This window comes from Phalacrocorax carbo (genome assembly GCF_963921805.1).
Source record: "Phalacrocorax carbo chromosome W unlocalized genomic scaffold, bPhaCar2.1 SUPER_W_unloc_10, whole genome shotgun sequence".
NCBI lineage: Eukaryota > Metazoa > Chordata > Aves > Suliformes > Phalacrocoracidae > Phalacrocorax > Phalacrocorax carbo.
This window is the reverse complement of record NW_026990244.1, coordinates 423,697-437,230: the sequence shown is the minus strand read 5'-3', so window position 1 is coordinate 437,230 and position 13,534 is coordinate 423,697. Positions and strand designations below refer to the sequence as shown.

Here is a 13,534-nt window from a genome sequence, read left to right as displayed (position 1 = left end):
ATGTAAAATAAATGCAATTCATCCTACAGTTAGAGAGTTCTGGATTTATTTAATGATTAACATGATGGGTATCTTTATCATAAATGTGCCTATATAGAACATTCTGGAACAATATTTCTGATAACATTTACAGTGTCTGTTTACACAGCGCCTATTGACCAACTTGTTACTCCAGAACTCATTCTAATATCATGTGATGTCATGCCCAGTATATTAACTGGGGGAGAGCTGGCCGGGGGCAGGCAGCATCAGTCGGCAGGTGGTGAGTGGTTGCATTGCTTGTGGGGTTTTTCCCTTTTTAATTTTGGGCTACATTTCTCTCTCTTGTTATTTTCCTTTTTATTATTATTAGTATTATCATCATCATTATTATTAGCATCACTATTTCATTTAAATTATTAAACTGTTCTCTTCTCGACCCATGAGTTTTCTTGCTTTTGCTCTTCCAATTCTCTCCCCCATCCCACGGGGTGGGGGGAGTGAGTGAGTGGCTGTGTGGTGTTTAGTTGCTGACTGGGGCTAAACCACGACATTTGTATAGATATTTGTGTCTTGTCTATGTAAAATATCTTCAGGAGCTGTGGTCTAGCTAGTTATAGTTTCAGCAGACTTTGGATAGGCTTTTATTTTTGATGGCTAAAACTGTAAGTGAAATAGTTTCAGTGTAAGATACTAACGTTATGACCATGGAAGCAACAGTTGCTATAAATTTCCCACACCCATCTATTTCCCTGCTGCATTAATAAATGTATTGAGCTATTTGTAGTAAACATTTTTACTTTAAAGAAGTTATGCTAATTTATTCATAAAACAGGTGCCTTGAAGTGTTCATGATGGAGGACATCAGTTACAGAGAGGCATTCATATTAAGTATGATAAAGTTACATTATTGGGTATTAGACAGGAATGATCAATTGTTCTCATGAGATAAAATATTAGTAATTTTATTATAGCACTGGTGTAGTACACTATAGCGAGAAATTCTAAATATGTTGTCAGTGCTTTTAACTTGAGGGGCTGAAGTTCTCATACTTGGCCTTAGTCCAAAGGGTAGTAATTTGAAGAAAATGGCTTATCTAAACAAGAAAAAATTGAGGAGATTTAATGTGTTGGGAAACATATATATGTATGTAATTTTTTTTTTTATGAACTCTGATGGTTACATTTAATTTAGTTTAATTATTTAAATTTAGCCATAGATGTTGTCATATGACATCATGCCCAGTATACTAACTGGGGGATGCTGGCTGGGGGCGGGCAGTGACTGCCGCTTGGGGACTGGCAGTGTCGGTTGGCGAATGATTGTATTGCTTCTGGGTTTTTTTCTTTTCAGGCTTCATTTCTCTCTCGTTATTTTCCTTTTTATTAGATTATTATAATTAATGTTTTGTTTTAATTATTAAGCTGTTCTTATCTCAACCCACAAGTTTTCTTGCTTTGCTCTTCTGATTTTCTCCCCCATCCCACAGGGGTGGGGGGTAGTAAGTGAGTGGCTGCGTGGTGTTTAGTTGCCGACTGGGGCTAAATCATGACAATGTAGTCCCCCAAAGAGGACTGTATCATCTGTAAAGATGGAGAGATGGTTCATAGAAAAGTAAAGAAACAATAAATTTTATTACCCTAGTAGAAATGTTGTTGGAAAAGCAGATTCATCACCCGGTATGCAATGAGTCAATAATCACATGCTCAGGAAAGAGATTGCTTATTTATTTCAGGGTTTCGCAAGCCTGGATGTTTAGTGGTTTCCCACAAAGCTAGCACACTGCACCAAGAAACTACAGGGTACTTATACAGTTAAATGTGTTAGTAATCAGCTAATATTCACACCCCCAGCTATTCATCAGTCAGTCTCTTTCTCACTTCATCTTAATGGTACAGCTCCTTTTAAATTTACCATGCATGCTCAGAGAGTAAGTGGCTTATTTGAGTAGGGGGTTTTCTGACCCATGGGCATGATTTTTAATATTATAATGAGGATAGTTCACCCAAAGGACACTTAGTTCTTACCAAGTTGGCAACATACATAAAACACCCTGATTAGTTACATAAAACATCTAATTAGTTGTTCTTTCTAAGTTCTAATTGTCCTGGAATGGCCTTGGTTAAAAGTTACTGACTTCGTACTTTCTCACCCAGGTGAGGTGAGAGTTTTCCCTTTTATCAGTTTCTCAGCCCTTCTTCAAGGATACCGAATGCCTATTGTTCTAATTAAAGATAGCTTAGTGACCTTTTGGCTTTAACATGTACAAAGCTAAGTTTCTTTCAACAGAAATGCATGCTTATTTTCTATACCTGGATACAAATTGGATACTAGAACATACAATGCCCATACACAGACAATAAGTTTTAAATAAATAACAGTATCGTTAAACATAGTGGACTTTTATAAATGTGAGGAACTGTATGTTGCTAAATGCTAAATGTTGCTAAAGATTAAACCATCTTCATCCAAAGCCTTGTAAGAAACTGAACAAAGCAACTAATGATCCTGAACAGGAAATATCAAATGGAGTTACTTTCAGGGACTGGTGAGGGTTTAAAGGACTCTTCACTTCTAGTTGTATGCTAAAATCAGGGGCAGTTTGATACTAACCTGACATACCATTTTTTGTTGCTGTTCAGTGGCTCATGTAAAATGGCATTTTTTAGCATTTTGTCCATTTCTCAGTCGATTACCATAGTAAAACATGATCCCAGCTTAGTTGGTGGCAGTCCCAGTAGAGAATCCAGGGATTAAATGGGCGTGAAAGCAAAACTACCTCTGTCCTTAGATGCGGTCTCTGCAGAACACAATTAAGGAGCATAAGGTGAGCAGCATGTGCAAATCCACCCTGCTGTCAGCTTTGTGTACTGTTTTGTGGCTGAGCAGACCTTCAGGCTCCAGGACTGTTAAAATGGCATATTGCATACACAATAGGTTATCAAATACCTATTTCAAACAAACAAGGAAATTAAACAGAAAAACATTTCCATCACCATACTGTTGAGATCTAACAAACATGAATATTGAAGTTGTGTGACCTATAATGAACCCATTGGCTGCTTTTCAAACATATTTGTACATTACTATGTTATAGTTAACAACATTTTCAATAACAATGTTATACAGAGGGGTTGAAATATTTGAAGAAAAAATACAACTGTATTCTGGGGTTAACGTGGAACACTGAGTATATACATGGCATTACTTTAATTGTTGTTTGCATCAAAGTTCAACATATTCAAACATTGTGTTTGGGTAGAGGATTTTAGTTATTTTTTCCCTGGATGTGCTTGTTCTCCCAGTTCTTGGTAACTGAAAGCTAGGGAGCATAAGGCAGCTGCTGTGATGGCAATGGACTTAAGACATCAACACCTGATATGTGATCAATTGTTTCAGTGATTTGGATAGAATATGTGCAAGTATTAAATTAGGAAGTTGGGCTGCTTATGCCTGAGAAAACATCTGTCACATGGGATTGACTTTGTCTGGGCAACTGATGTGCCCCTGTAGAAGACAAACTATGCCAAAAACACAAAGAGAAACCAGCGACACCTGTACCCTAAAGCAGGGGTCCCTCAGTCCCGTGTGGTTACTGGGCCAGGAAGGGGCCCCACAGACCTGCCCGCCCGCGCATCCGCCCACCGCGGCCTGGCCTGGCCCGCGAATAGGCCCCGGCCCCACATCGGGTAGAGGCGGGAGGTCCTGTCACACGGCCCCAGGACACAACCCTTCTGCAGGGCACCTCTCCCGCCCCCTCCCTCCTTACTCGCCCCCACCCTTGTCCCCCGGGCCCTGACCCCCGCGCCAACACTCGCAGCCCCGACCTCGCACCATTCCCCTACAGCGCGCTCCCGCCTTCCGATGAGCGCCATTGGCTGCGGCGGCCCGTCCCTCACGGTGCACCTGGCTTGGGATTGCCTGCGGCGCGCCTTAGCCCTACGCTAGTGGGGGGAGAGGGTAGCGGCATTCGTTCGTCTTTTCCTTCCTTCCGTCGCGACCAGCGGGGGCGCGAGCGCCGCGCCTGCCCGCTCCGCCTCTGCCGCTGCGGTACCTCCCCCAGCCTGGGCGGCGGCGTGCGGCATTTTCTTACTCAGGGCATTCCTCTACTCCATAGTTCTGCTGCCTTTCCGGGTCCCTGCTGAGGCTGGGGGGGGGGGGGGGGAGAAGGCTGAATCGGAAGGAGAAAGGGGAAGTGTGTGAAAGGAGGTGAGGAGAGGGGGCGGTAGTGGGCGAGCAGGTGAGGCAGGCGGCTATCCTGCTCCCCTCGTGCCTGCGGCAGCAGTGTGGAGATGGCGGCCACAGATCTCGGGCAGCACGGCTCGGGGTGAGGAGTTGGGGGCAGAGTGGCGGTGCTGAGCGCGCCGGGGAGGTAGGTAGGTGAGGGGCGGTGGTGGTGGTGGGTGGCTGAGTGGTGGGGGACACTGGTCTCGCCATCGAGCATCATTTCTGTTGGGTGGTCGCGGGGCAGACCTCGCTGCCGCCGCTGGCAGGGGCTGGGAGGAGCCCGGGTCCCCTGTCCTCCCTTAATGCACGCTGCACTCCGTAGACGCCTCCGTCTTCGTTGAAAGCTGTTGCATTTTTTTTTCCTTCCCCTCACTCTCTTCCCCCTTAACGAGAAGAAAATTCGATTGGATTTAATATATTTCCTTGGGGTCGGAAGAAACTTCTGCCTGCTGGATCAAGTTTAGGCGCCCGACAGATAAGGTAAATTAAATGGTAAAGTTTTGGAGAGCAGCAGCAATAACAGAAAAATCCTTCCTCTGCTGAAGGGGGTGGGGAAAAGGAAGGAGTTTACGATTAATTTTGACATCCTGGTTTTGGGCTTTATTTTTCTGTATTTTCTGCCTTGCATAATTTAGCTGTCCTTTGTGTTTCTCTCTCTCTTGCTGAAATGCTGTTTGTATGAACATAATCATGGAGGTTGAAGAAAGAATCTGAGGAGATCGAAAGTTTTTAAGATCCTCAGACACAGAAGTCTCTTTGTTCGTATTGAACCGAAACCGCTCGACTCTGTGACTGTGCTTCTTCAGCTCCTTCTTTTCCAAAACGATTAATAACACTGCAAGTATAATTAAGTTCTCGGGAAATAAGAAAGCTCTAAAGGAGGTAATCTCTTCTATTTAATCGAAAGATCTTGAGGCCTGGTGCTCCCTGTATCTGCCGTTTCTTGGTTGCCTTTCACCTTGTTTTCTGGAATACTGGTAAGCATCTAGCCACTGTTTAAGGTAGCTGTTAGATTTATTTTTTTTTTTTAAATAAAAATGTGCCCTCGTAGTCCCCTGTAAATGTTGTTGCAGTTTTCCCCCTTGACTGCTGCCACCATCTCTCTTCCTCCCCTCTGTTCCCTTTCTGTTCTCAAGATGATGAGTTGGACTGCATAGTTTTCATCTTGTATAGGAGAGGTCTGTATTGCATTTTGATCCTTTCACAAGCTTATCTTAAGAACCTCAATTTTTTTTTAAAAAAGCTAGCTAGTGGTCTGACTTATTAAAAGTATGTGTACTTGAACCTCTGAGTTAATGTAGCCTTGTTTGGTTTTGGTGACCACTTTCTCCTTTATCCTTTTTTTTTTTAAAGGAGTTCCGTTTGAAGCCGTTGGAGGGGAAACTAAATGCTAAGTTTTGGTGTAAGGTTTTGTACTGCTGGTGCTTGTTATGTTATGCCAACTAACTAGATGCATGTAGTGAAAGCAGTATTGCTCACCACAGATTCATTTCACATGCCTGAAAGAGGCAATTATTGGTTAGTTCTTTCACGAAGGCAAGGAATTTCTTGTACTGCAAACATTCAAAATGAGCCAGAAGCCATAGCTCTGTGCTAGCTTATTTAAAATTTTGTTCCTGTTTGCAAACTCAAAAGCAGCCTGTTGGTCAGATAGTATGTGCATGCTTCAGTCTCTCAAGTGTCCAAGATGTGTTGGTATTTGTGAGACTTGGACAAAGTCATTTCTATGCAAAAAAACTTTAACATTCCTACATATGTAGTTCTTTAACAGCACCAAGTAATGTAGTGTATGAGGAAAAAGTTATTAATGCAGCTCCATCTGTTTGATATAGTGTGAGGAAAAATGTTAACATTTAACTTACCTAAAGTGGCTTCTGTGGCTGGTAACAAGTAAATGATTTAGCTTGTAATTTATAGACTTACCTTTCCAGGCAGCAGTAAAGGTTATTCTTAGTAGGTGGCTGAAAGGGCTGAACAAAATAAATGGCAGTGAACTTCAGTTTCCTTATATGGCTGATGCTTGGCAGAAAAGCAATGAAGTCTAAATAGAGTAATCCTTTTACAAAAAACGATCACTTTCCAAAGCAGTGAGATTCTTGGGGGTGTGTGTGTGAATTGTAGCAATGCATGACACATCTAGTTGTAAACCACTATGTTTTTAATGGATGCAATTTTGTTTCTTTTCAGACCTTTTTGTGGTTCTCATGATGCACTTGATAATTTCAATGTCGTATAGAAGAACAGATCCTTGTAGTGGAGCCACAACTTTTTACATCAGTGTTTTGTCACCATGGTAGCTATGGATAAGGTCATTTTTGTAATGTGTAATTCAGTACTGCTTTTACAGCTAATAGTTATATCATAGAATGCCATTCATGTCATTAACATAGTTTAGGAGTTTTGAAGGAATGTATTCTTTCCCAAGATCAACTGTTTCAACTAAAAATCAGGCTGCCATTGATATTCATATTATGAATAAAATGATTTAAGTATACACACGGTAGCTCATGTTTGAAACAACACTTTCATAGGTATGTGTCGATTGCTTGGGGAAGCATTCCTTTGACCTGGCTATTCCTTGCTCATGAATTAAACTCATGTAAACATTGGTAATTTTAAGTAGATGTACTTGCAATCAAAGAGCTAGAAGTTATAGCATATGTCATACTGTGGAATATGATTATCGTGAGAATGTTTAATATTATCATGAGAATGTTTATCATATTAGTAAAAACATGAATAGGTTTCTTATAAGCTGCACAGTAGATAATGTTTAGTATAAATGTAGTGCTCAATAGGGTATCTGTTTGCCCATCATATTCATATAGAATTGATTAGGGGACTCCATGGAGAAAGTATTATTGATTGAAAGTTGCCTGGTGTGTTAAGTTGGTGGTGTAAGAAAACAGCATTATGATTTGTCCTCAGTGGAATTTGTTTAGAGTCTGCAGTCCTAGGCATAGAGCGCCATGCTTGGAACATCAAAGCTAAGGTAAGGTTTGCACATATGTAACATACATTAAAGGTAGCATGTTGGTGTAAGTTCTAGATTTCTAGAATTCTATTTCTAGAAGGGGATGGAAGCATATTCCTCCACTCAGCTTTCCTGTAGGAGTATAATGAATCATTGACTGTGGTTTTTTTCCTTGTTTTGTTTTTGTCTTTCCTGCTCCCAAGCAAAATGAAAAATCTTCTAGGGAAAATATTATGTAAAGATCAAATGTTTAATATATCATATTTTCAGTAGATTCTCCCTATGGAATAGCTTGATCTGCTAAAGGAGGGTCTGATGTTTACTCCACACAGAGGAATTACAAATCTAACCTTTTCTGGATGAGTAACTAGTTGAGCTGATGGAAAAGCTGCTCTTACGGATATGAAAATAGTAGGTTGTATCCCTACATGAGCATGCAGATGTTGATGGTGACAGTTGATATAGGTAGTTAAATCTTCATTTTCCAGATAATTCACATTTAGAAACATCACTATTTTACCTTTGTCAACTTTGAAGTTAAACAATATATTAGACAACACTTTTCACATCAGAATGAAAACATTAAAGGTAACATGTTTATCAGTTTATGTAATAAATAGTCCATAAATAACTAATTTTTCAAGTTTTTTTGCACATTTAAGTAGTGCAATATTTGTGTCTTAGTGTTGTGGGTAACTTGTGAACAGTTCTGTGGCTACTCACTCTGGTCCAGTTCTGGACAAGAAATACTTTTTTTGACAGGGTGGGAGCTTGTCAAAGCTTCAAACACAGATTTCCTGTAATCCTTATAGTTCTTTTAATCTCTTGGGGAGCAGCTGCAGTGTGCCACTGCGGTTTCCAACTGTGAAAGTGGCATACACAGCTTGCTGTATCAGCACAGCTGGCACGCTATCTCCTGCTGAGTAAATATCAGTAAAAATTAGTGGACCTAAATAACACTGCCTAGGATACTTCAGTAATAGTTAAGCAATTCTTCTGAGCTTATTATAAGGGTATAGGTGATACAGAGAGAAACTTGACTGCTCTAATGACAAGATGGGCGTGGGGTTTTTTGAAGGATTTTTTTGTTGCAAAAGGATTACTTTATTGAAATACAACCTTAATTTCTAATTAAGAATACAGTGTTCATATTGTGAGTAAAACCTTATAAATGTTAAGTTTTGAGAGTGAGGATGCTGATTTAAGAGAGATTTATCAATATCTTCTGCCTGTGTAAGAAAAATTGAAAAAGTGAATACTGTTATACTGGAATTGGTAGTATTTTTATTATATAGTAATTGGGATAATTCTGCCTTTTTTTTTTTGCTGCTCTTCCTCATTAGTTACCAGTTCTTTTTAAGATACTTATTTCTATGATGCTTAAATTTCAATGTGGGCATTTGGCTTATTACTCTTTGTTTAGTTTCACCTGTACTTCCCCTGAAGGTGATATACAGGAGCATGATGTTTCAACACTAAATTGCACCTTCCACCTTTAAAAATACATTGTGACTGCATGATTGAGAAATAACGCTAAACAAACATCTTCATTTGGTCTAAATGAAACCAAACTGAAGTGTACTTATGTTGGAGAACATGAGCATTGTGGCTAGCTTCCCTAGGGTAGTTTAAGTTAAAAAGTAGATTACTTCTTTCTGTATCTAACTAATTTGTAGATACTTGATACTAAGTGATCGTTATACGTAGGAACAAGGAGTGATGATTAAGCAGAGTCTGAGGACAATATGACCTATATTGGCTTCTGTGGCTGTACTGGAAGTTGTAATTATGTCAGAAGGTAACTAAGCCTCTGGAGCTTCTTGCATTTGAAGGCTGAATCTTCTTATATAAGATAGCGTGTACTTTCCTCCCTTCTTTATCCACTATAGTAGATAATGAATGAGATAGCCATACTCTTCTATCCTATTTTTTCGGCATGGCCAGGAAAACATTAGGTAAGGAGTCTCTTACACAACTTTGATTAAAGAAGGTGGGGGGAATGCTTTGTGCCTTCCTCTGTTCTGTATCTGTCCAATGATTAGGCACAGTCTAGACACCAAAGATTACTTATGATAGTAAGGACAACTTCTGTCCCTGTAAGAGCAAAGCTACCAGAAAGAACGTGATTCCAAAGTGCACAACTTTTTTTATAATTTCTCAATTTTAAAATATCCAATATTATATACCCTTGAATCTTTTGTAACTAAACTATGGCTTCTCAAACTTGTTTCATGCTTTTGTATAATTGATTTTTGCAAGCATAAAGCTATGTTATATATGCAAAGTAAAACAACTGTTAATAGCAAACACTCTTACCGATTCTCACATTGTGAGAATAATAACTGGAAGAAACTGCAAATCAGTATCCTCAGAGTGATTGATTTGGAATTCACTGGGTGCATGAGCTCCCTTTGCAAACACAAGTCCTCTAAGCACACTGAATTCTCCAAGTTTGTATAGCTCAACATGTACAGTACTGTGCTTCGTGTCTTGTAGACACTGTCATGAAGTTGGCTGGGGTGGAATGAACAGATACATAAACATTGTCCAGGTAGTGAATTGTCTGTTCTGGATTATCACGTACTTCCAGTGGAGGAGACTGCAGCTATTTGAGTAGAATTTCCTTTCTAGGAACAGCTAGGAACTTGTTTTAAGTGTTGAGCTTTGTGTTCTCTTGAACTTAAAATTGCACTTCTGAAGTAGATGCTTGGGGTGTAGTTGTCTTCCTGTGAGCTCTTAGTGCTCAGCGGCTGCTTCTTGTGTCAGTTATCTGGGGCTAACTTTACTCCTAAAGGAGCTCTGAAGTGGTTTGAAGTCTTACTAAAAGTTACAAATACTTGAAATGAAACATTTCTGGTGCAACTTTAATTTGGAATGGATAGTACCTTCCTCTGAAGTGGCTGGGGGCCTATTCTCCTTGGTGGGGAAAGCTCCAATGTTAATAACCAAATTAAAAATATTTGAAGTTCTATTAGTTTGTTAAAGGTAGCTGCAGAAGGATGGTTGAAAAACAGTATCTGTCTTGGTGGTTGAAGTACTGTGCTTTGAGTTTTACTGCTGCCTTTGGAGCCTTCTCAGCAGGTTTCAGCTCTAGCTGGCATGGGAAGTTCCTGTAGCACCTGTGGGGGGTGTGGGGTGTGCCTCTGTGGTCCCAGATAGTTCTGGAAGAAAAGTTTCATGTTCTTCCATAGTCCTCTGTCCCCTAATGTGGGGTTGAAGTTTAGTACGGTTGTAGAAATTACTACTTCAGCCTTCCTTGCTCTCCTCGTCCTTGGAGCTTTTCAGTACATATCTTCTAAAACTTCCAAAGCCTCCTAAGAAGGAGAGGAGAAGGGCATAGATGCTTTGAGCTGCATCAGTACATCTAAACAAATGTCTGAAATGCAGTGCCAGATGCCTGTGAGACTCAGTCATCTGAAATTACTATGATGTCATTTTAAGTGTTTGGATGGTAGAAAGTGTTTCCAGGCTTGTCTGGAAGACTTCTGGTAGGCTGTAACAGTTCTCAAAGTTTCTTTGCTTTTTTCCTTGTGTGTGACTGTAGTCATCCTGGAATTAATCTCCTTGAGGGGAGAAATGATAGTTTAGAAGATGAACCCAATTGTCAGCAATTTGATCAAATTACTACAGGTCTTGTGTCTTTATCTTCAGGGTTACCTATAAGTAGGATGGAGGCTTATATTTGAAACTGGACATTAGAGAAATCTTAAATAATGATACTAATGTAAATGACAGTGGTATTTTTCTTCTGGGGAAATGCTATGCTTAATAATCTCTATGTGCTTATGCATGCCTGTGGTTAAACAAAGCTTGGCTGCAGAAGCATTTACAAGGTTGAGGCCTGTATTTTCAGTAAAAGTAGACTGAGAAGTATGGCAGTCTAAATCTTTCATGACTTAAATGCTTTGTAAATACTTACTTTCCATGCTTATGCTACAGAGTATTACATGCAGGTGTTGAATTTACTTAGTTTCCACTTTGGCCATACTTTGGTAGGTGTACCTGAAGGAGGAGATGGATGTGCAGACAGCTGTTCACATGTGCTGATGGCCTGCTGCTGGTACACTTGCTTGCTGTGGCAAATGAGTCTGTGGTAACCTGGAACATCAGCTTGGTAGTTAGCTCCTTTTAGGAGAACATAGTAATTTTGAGTTATTCCTGGTCACATAATCATATGTGGTGTTAACCCTGGAGCTGCAGGTCACTTAAATTCTGAGGTGCTTTATAACTTTTTTTTTGGGGTTGGCAATAAAGTTCATCACCGAGGAATAAAATTTAAAAGCTCACATCTTTCTGATACAGCCTCTATACCATTTGTTTCAGTTGTACTTTACTAAACTTATATAGGATGATCTATTCTAAGTAATGGAGAATATTAATGAATTTTTTAGTAGATCTCTTTTTGGGGAGGAATTACAGGCAGAGGGAATCAAGTGAAGAATGCTAGAAAATAATATTTGGAACAAACTTAGAATTTTACTTTAAGGTCACTTTTGTTGGTTCACATATAGGTGTTGGAAAACTATTAAAAGCAATGTAAAAATTAAGGACTTAACTCTAAGTAGGAAGAGGAGAAAAAGATGGTTAAACCTGTGAGTTTCCATCTTTTCTGGGAATGTGACAGGAAGGGGGAATCAACTGGAACTCTGAATTTGGCAAGCCATCTGGCTCGGATTCTGATGGATAAGATCAGAAATGTTAATATGGGAGAAACTATTGGAGCATTACTATTTTACTATACTGTTGTTTAACTATAGTGCATCTTATTTGTGTCTTAGGATACTTTTTTCTGAATGATGTTTTGTGGGGGAGGGAGCTTTCTGTGGCTATTAGCGCATTATTCTTAATGCTTTGGGCCCAGTACCAGAGATTTCATCTAAATAAATAAACACCACAAATACTAGAAAAGCAAAAGTTAAAAAACTTATTCCCAGTTCAGTCATTGTCCTCCCTAGTGACAGGAATTCACTTTCAAATGAATTTGGAAAGTAGTTCACAGATCTGCATTCAGGTTGGACTTGCTACTATCATAGTGTTAATGCAGTTCCACAAAACAAAACCTAATCTTAATACAAGGTTGGCTTTTGCTGTTCAGAACCTGTAAAAGGAGGCAAACTGCAGTTTATTTGCAGCAGTTATATGTTGTCTTTTCTCACTGTTTGACCAACTTATACTCTCAATAAAGCATTTTCTGGTTTTAATAGACAATTAAGGCTATGGATTCTACTGAGGTGTGTGGTTTCTTTTTTTGTTTTGACTTTTTTTGGGGTCTTTGTGTTTTGGGGGGGTGTTGGTTGTTCCCCCCCCTTTAGAGTTAATTCCAGATTTTTCACTAACATCTTTCTGTGCTGTTGATAGCATTGTAGAATCAACTTCTTGGATTTACCCAGTATCTCTTTTGTTACCTCTCCATTAAACAGTTGTCTTGATACTTTTTTAAGGTACTTTGCAACTTAATTCTACTGTGTGATTTAATTAACCATGACACATAATTGATGTGACTTTCAAAAGCATATTGGTTGCTTTGCTTTGTTTCATCCTTTCTTGTGGTTTCTTCCTGAATGTGTCCCTTCTTAGGCTCTCCAAGACATAAATAATGTTGACTTGGGAGCAGGCCAGACAACAGCATCATGAAAGTGTGGAAGTGCCCTTTTATTTTTTCTTAAAAAGCCCTGTTTCCATTTCTTCCTATGAGGATTTACTGTTAGGTGTGTGTTTTTTCAGGCTCATGATGTGGGTGGCTCTTAATCAATTAGTAGGAGGGACAGTAGAAGAGGAATTTGGATTAGAAGCTTGTGTGCACTGCAGAGAGACTGGTTTCATCCATACCAATTATTAGAGTTGCTTTATATCCAAACACCTAAAGGTTAACAGGTACTGCTTTATTACATGAACTTCATATGAGAGAAATAATCTTTTTAAGATTGGAAATAGGGTGCATCCTGCCCTAAGTAATGGGCATTGTCTGCTATAAAACGGCAGCTTCTGATGCTATAGGAAGTTTGAGGTGCATCTTGTGAATCTTAAATTACTTTTTAAGAGCTCTGGGACAGATGAAAGATGCACCTAGATAACTGTCCTGTCTCAGCAGTGGCTCTGTTCTGTATTTCAGGTCTAAAATTTTTTTCTTTTACAAATCTATATAGTATTCAGGGATTCAATTACAGGTTGACATTCACTGAATATTTTTCTACAAAATATTTTAAACTGTAATATTACAGTTAAGCCCCTGTTCAATGCTATTCAACATCCACAAGGGGAAGCAAAGGCCTCTGGATCTAAAGACAAAGCGACAGGCACTGCAGCCGAACCAGAGAATCAACCTGTGTAGGTATCAGTCACCCCTATCCACA

The 13,534-nt window shown here is 39.5% G+C and overlaps 1 protein-coding gene across 11 annotated transcripts in view; it reads left to right on the top strand.

The window, feature by feature from the left end:
- Positions 1–4,157: 4,157 nt before the first annotated feature.
- LOC135310821 (erbin-like) overlaps positions 4,158–13,534 on the top strand; it is a 173,340-nt gene continuing 163,963 nt past the window's right edge. For 7 of the 11 annotated variants that reach the window (XM_064439847.1, XM_064439845.1, XM_064439842.1 and 4 more), the window contains exons 1-2: positions 4,158–4,352; positions 4,603–4,687. The gene's annotated coding sequence lies outside the window, so the exon portion shown is untranslated. Of the gene's footprint in view, positions 4,357–4,599; positions 4,688–13,534 lie in introns of all 11 variants that reach the window. The other 4 variants (XM_064439837.1, XM_064439838.1, XM_064439840.1 and 1 more) reach the window with 4 other exon arrangements.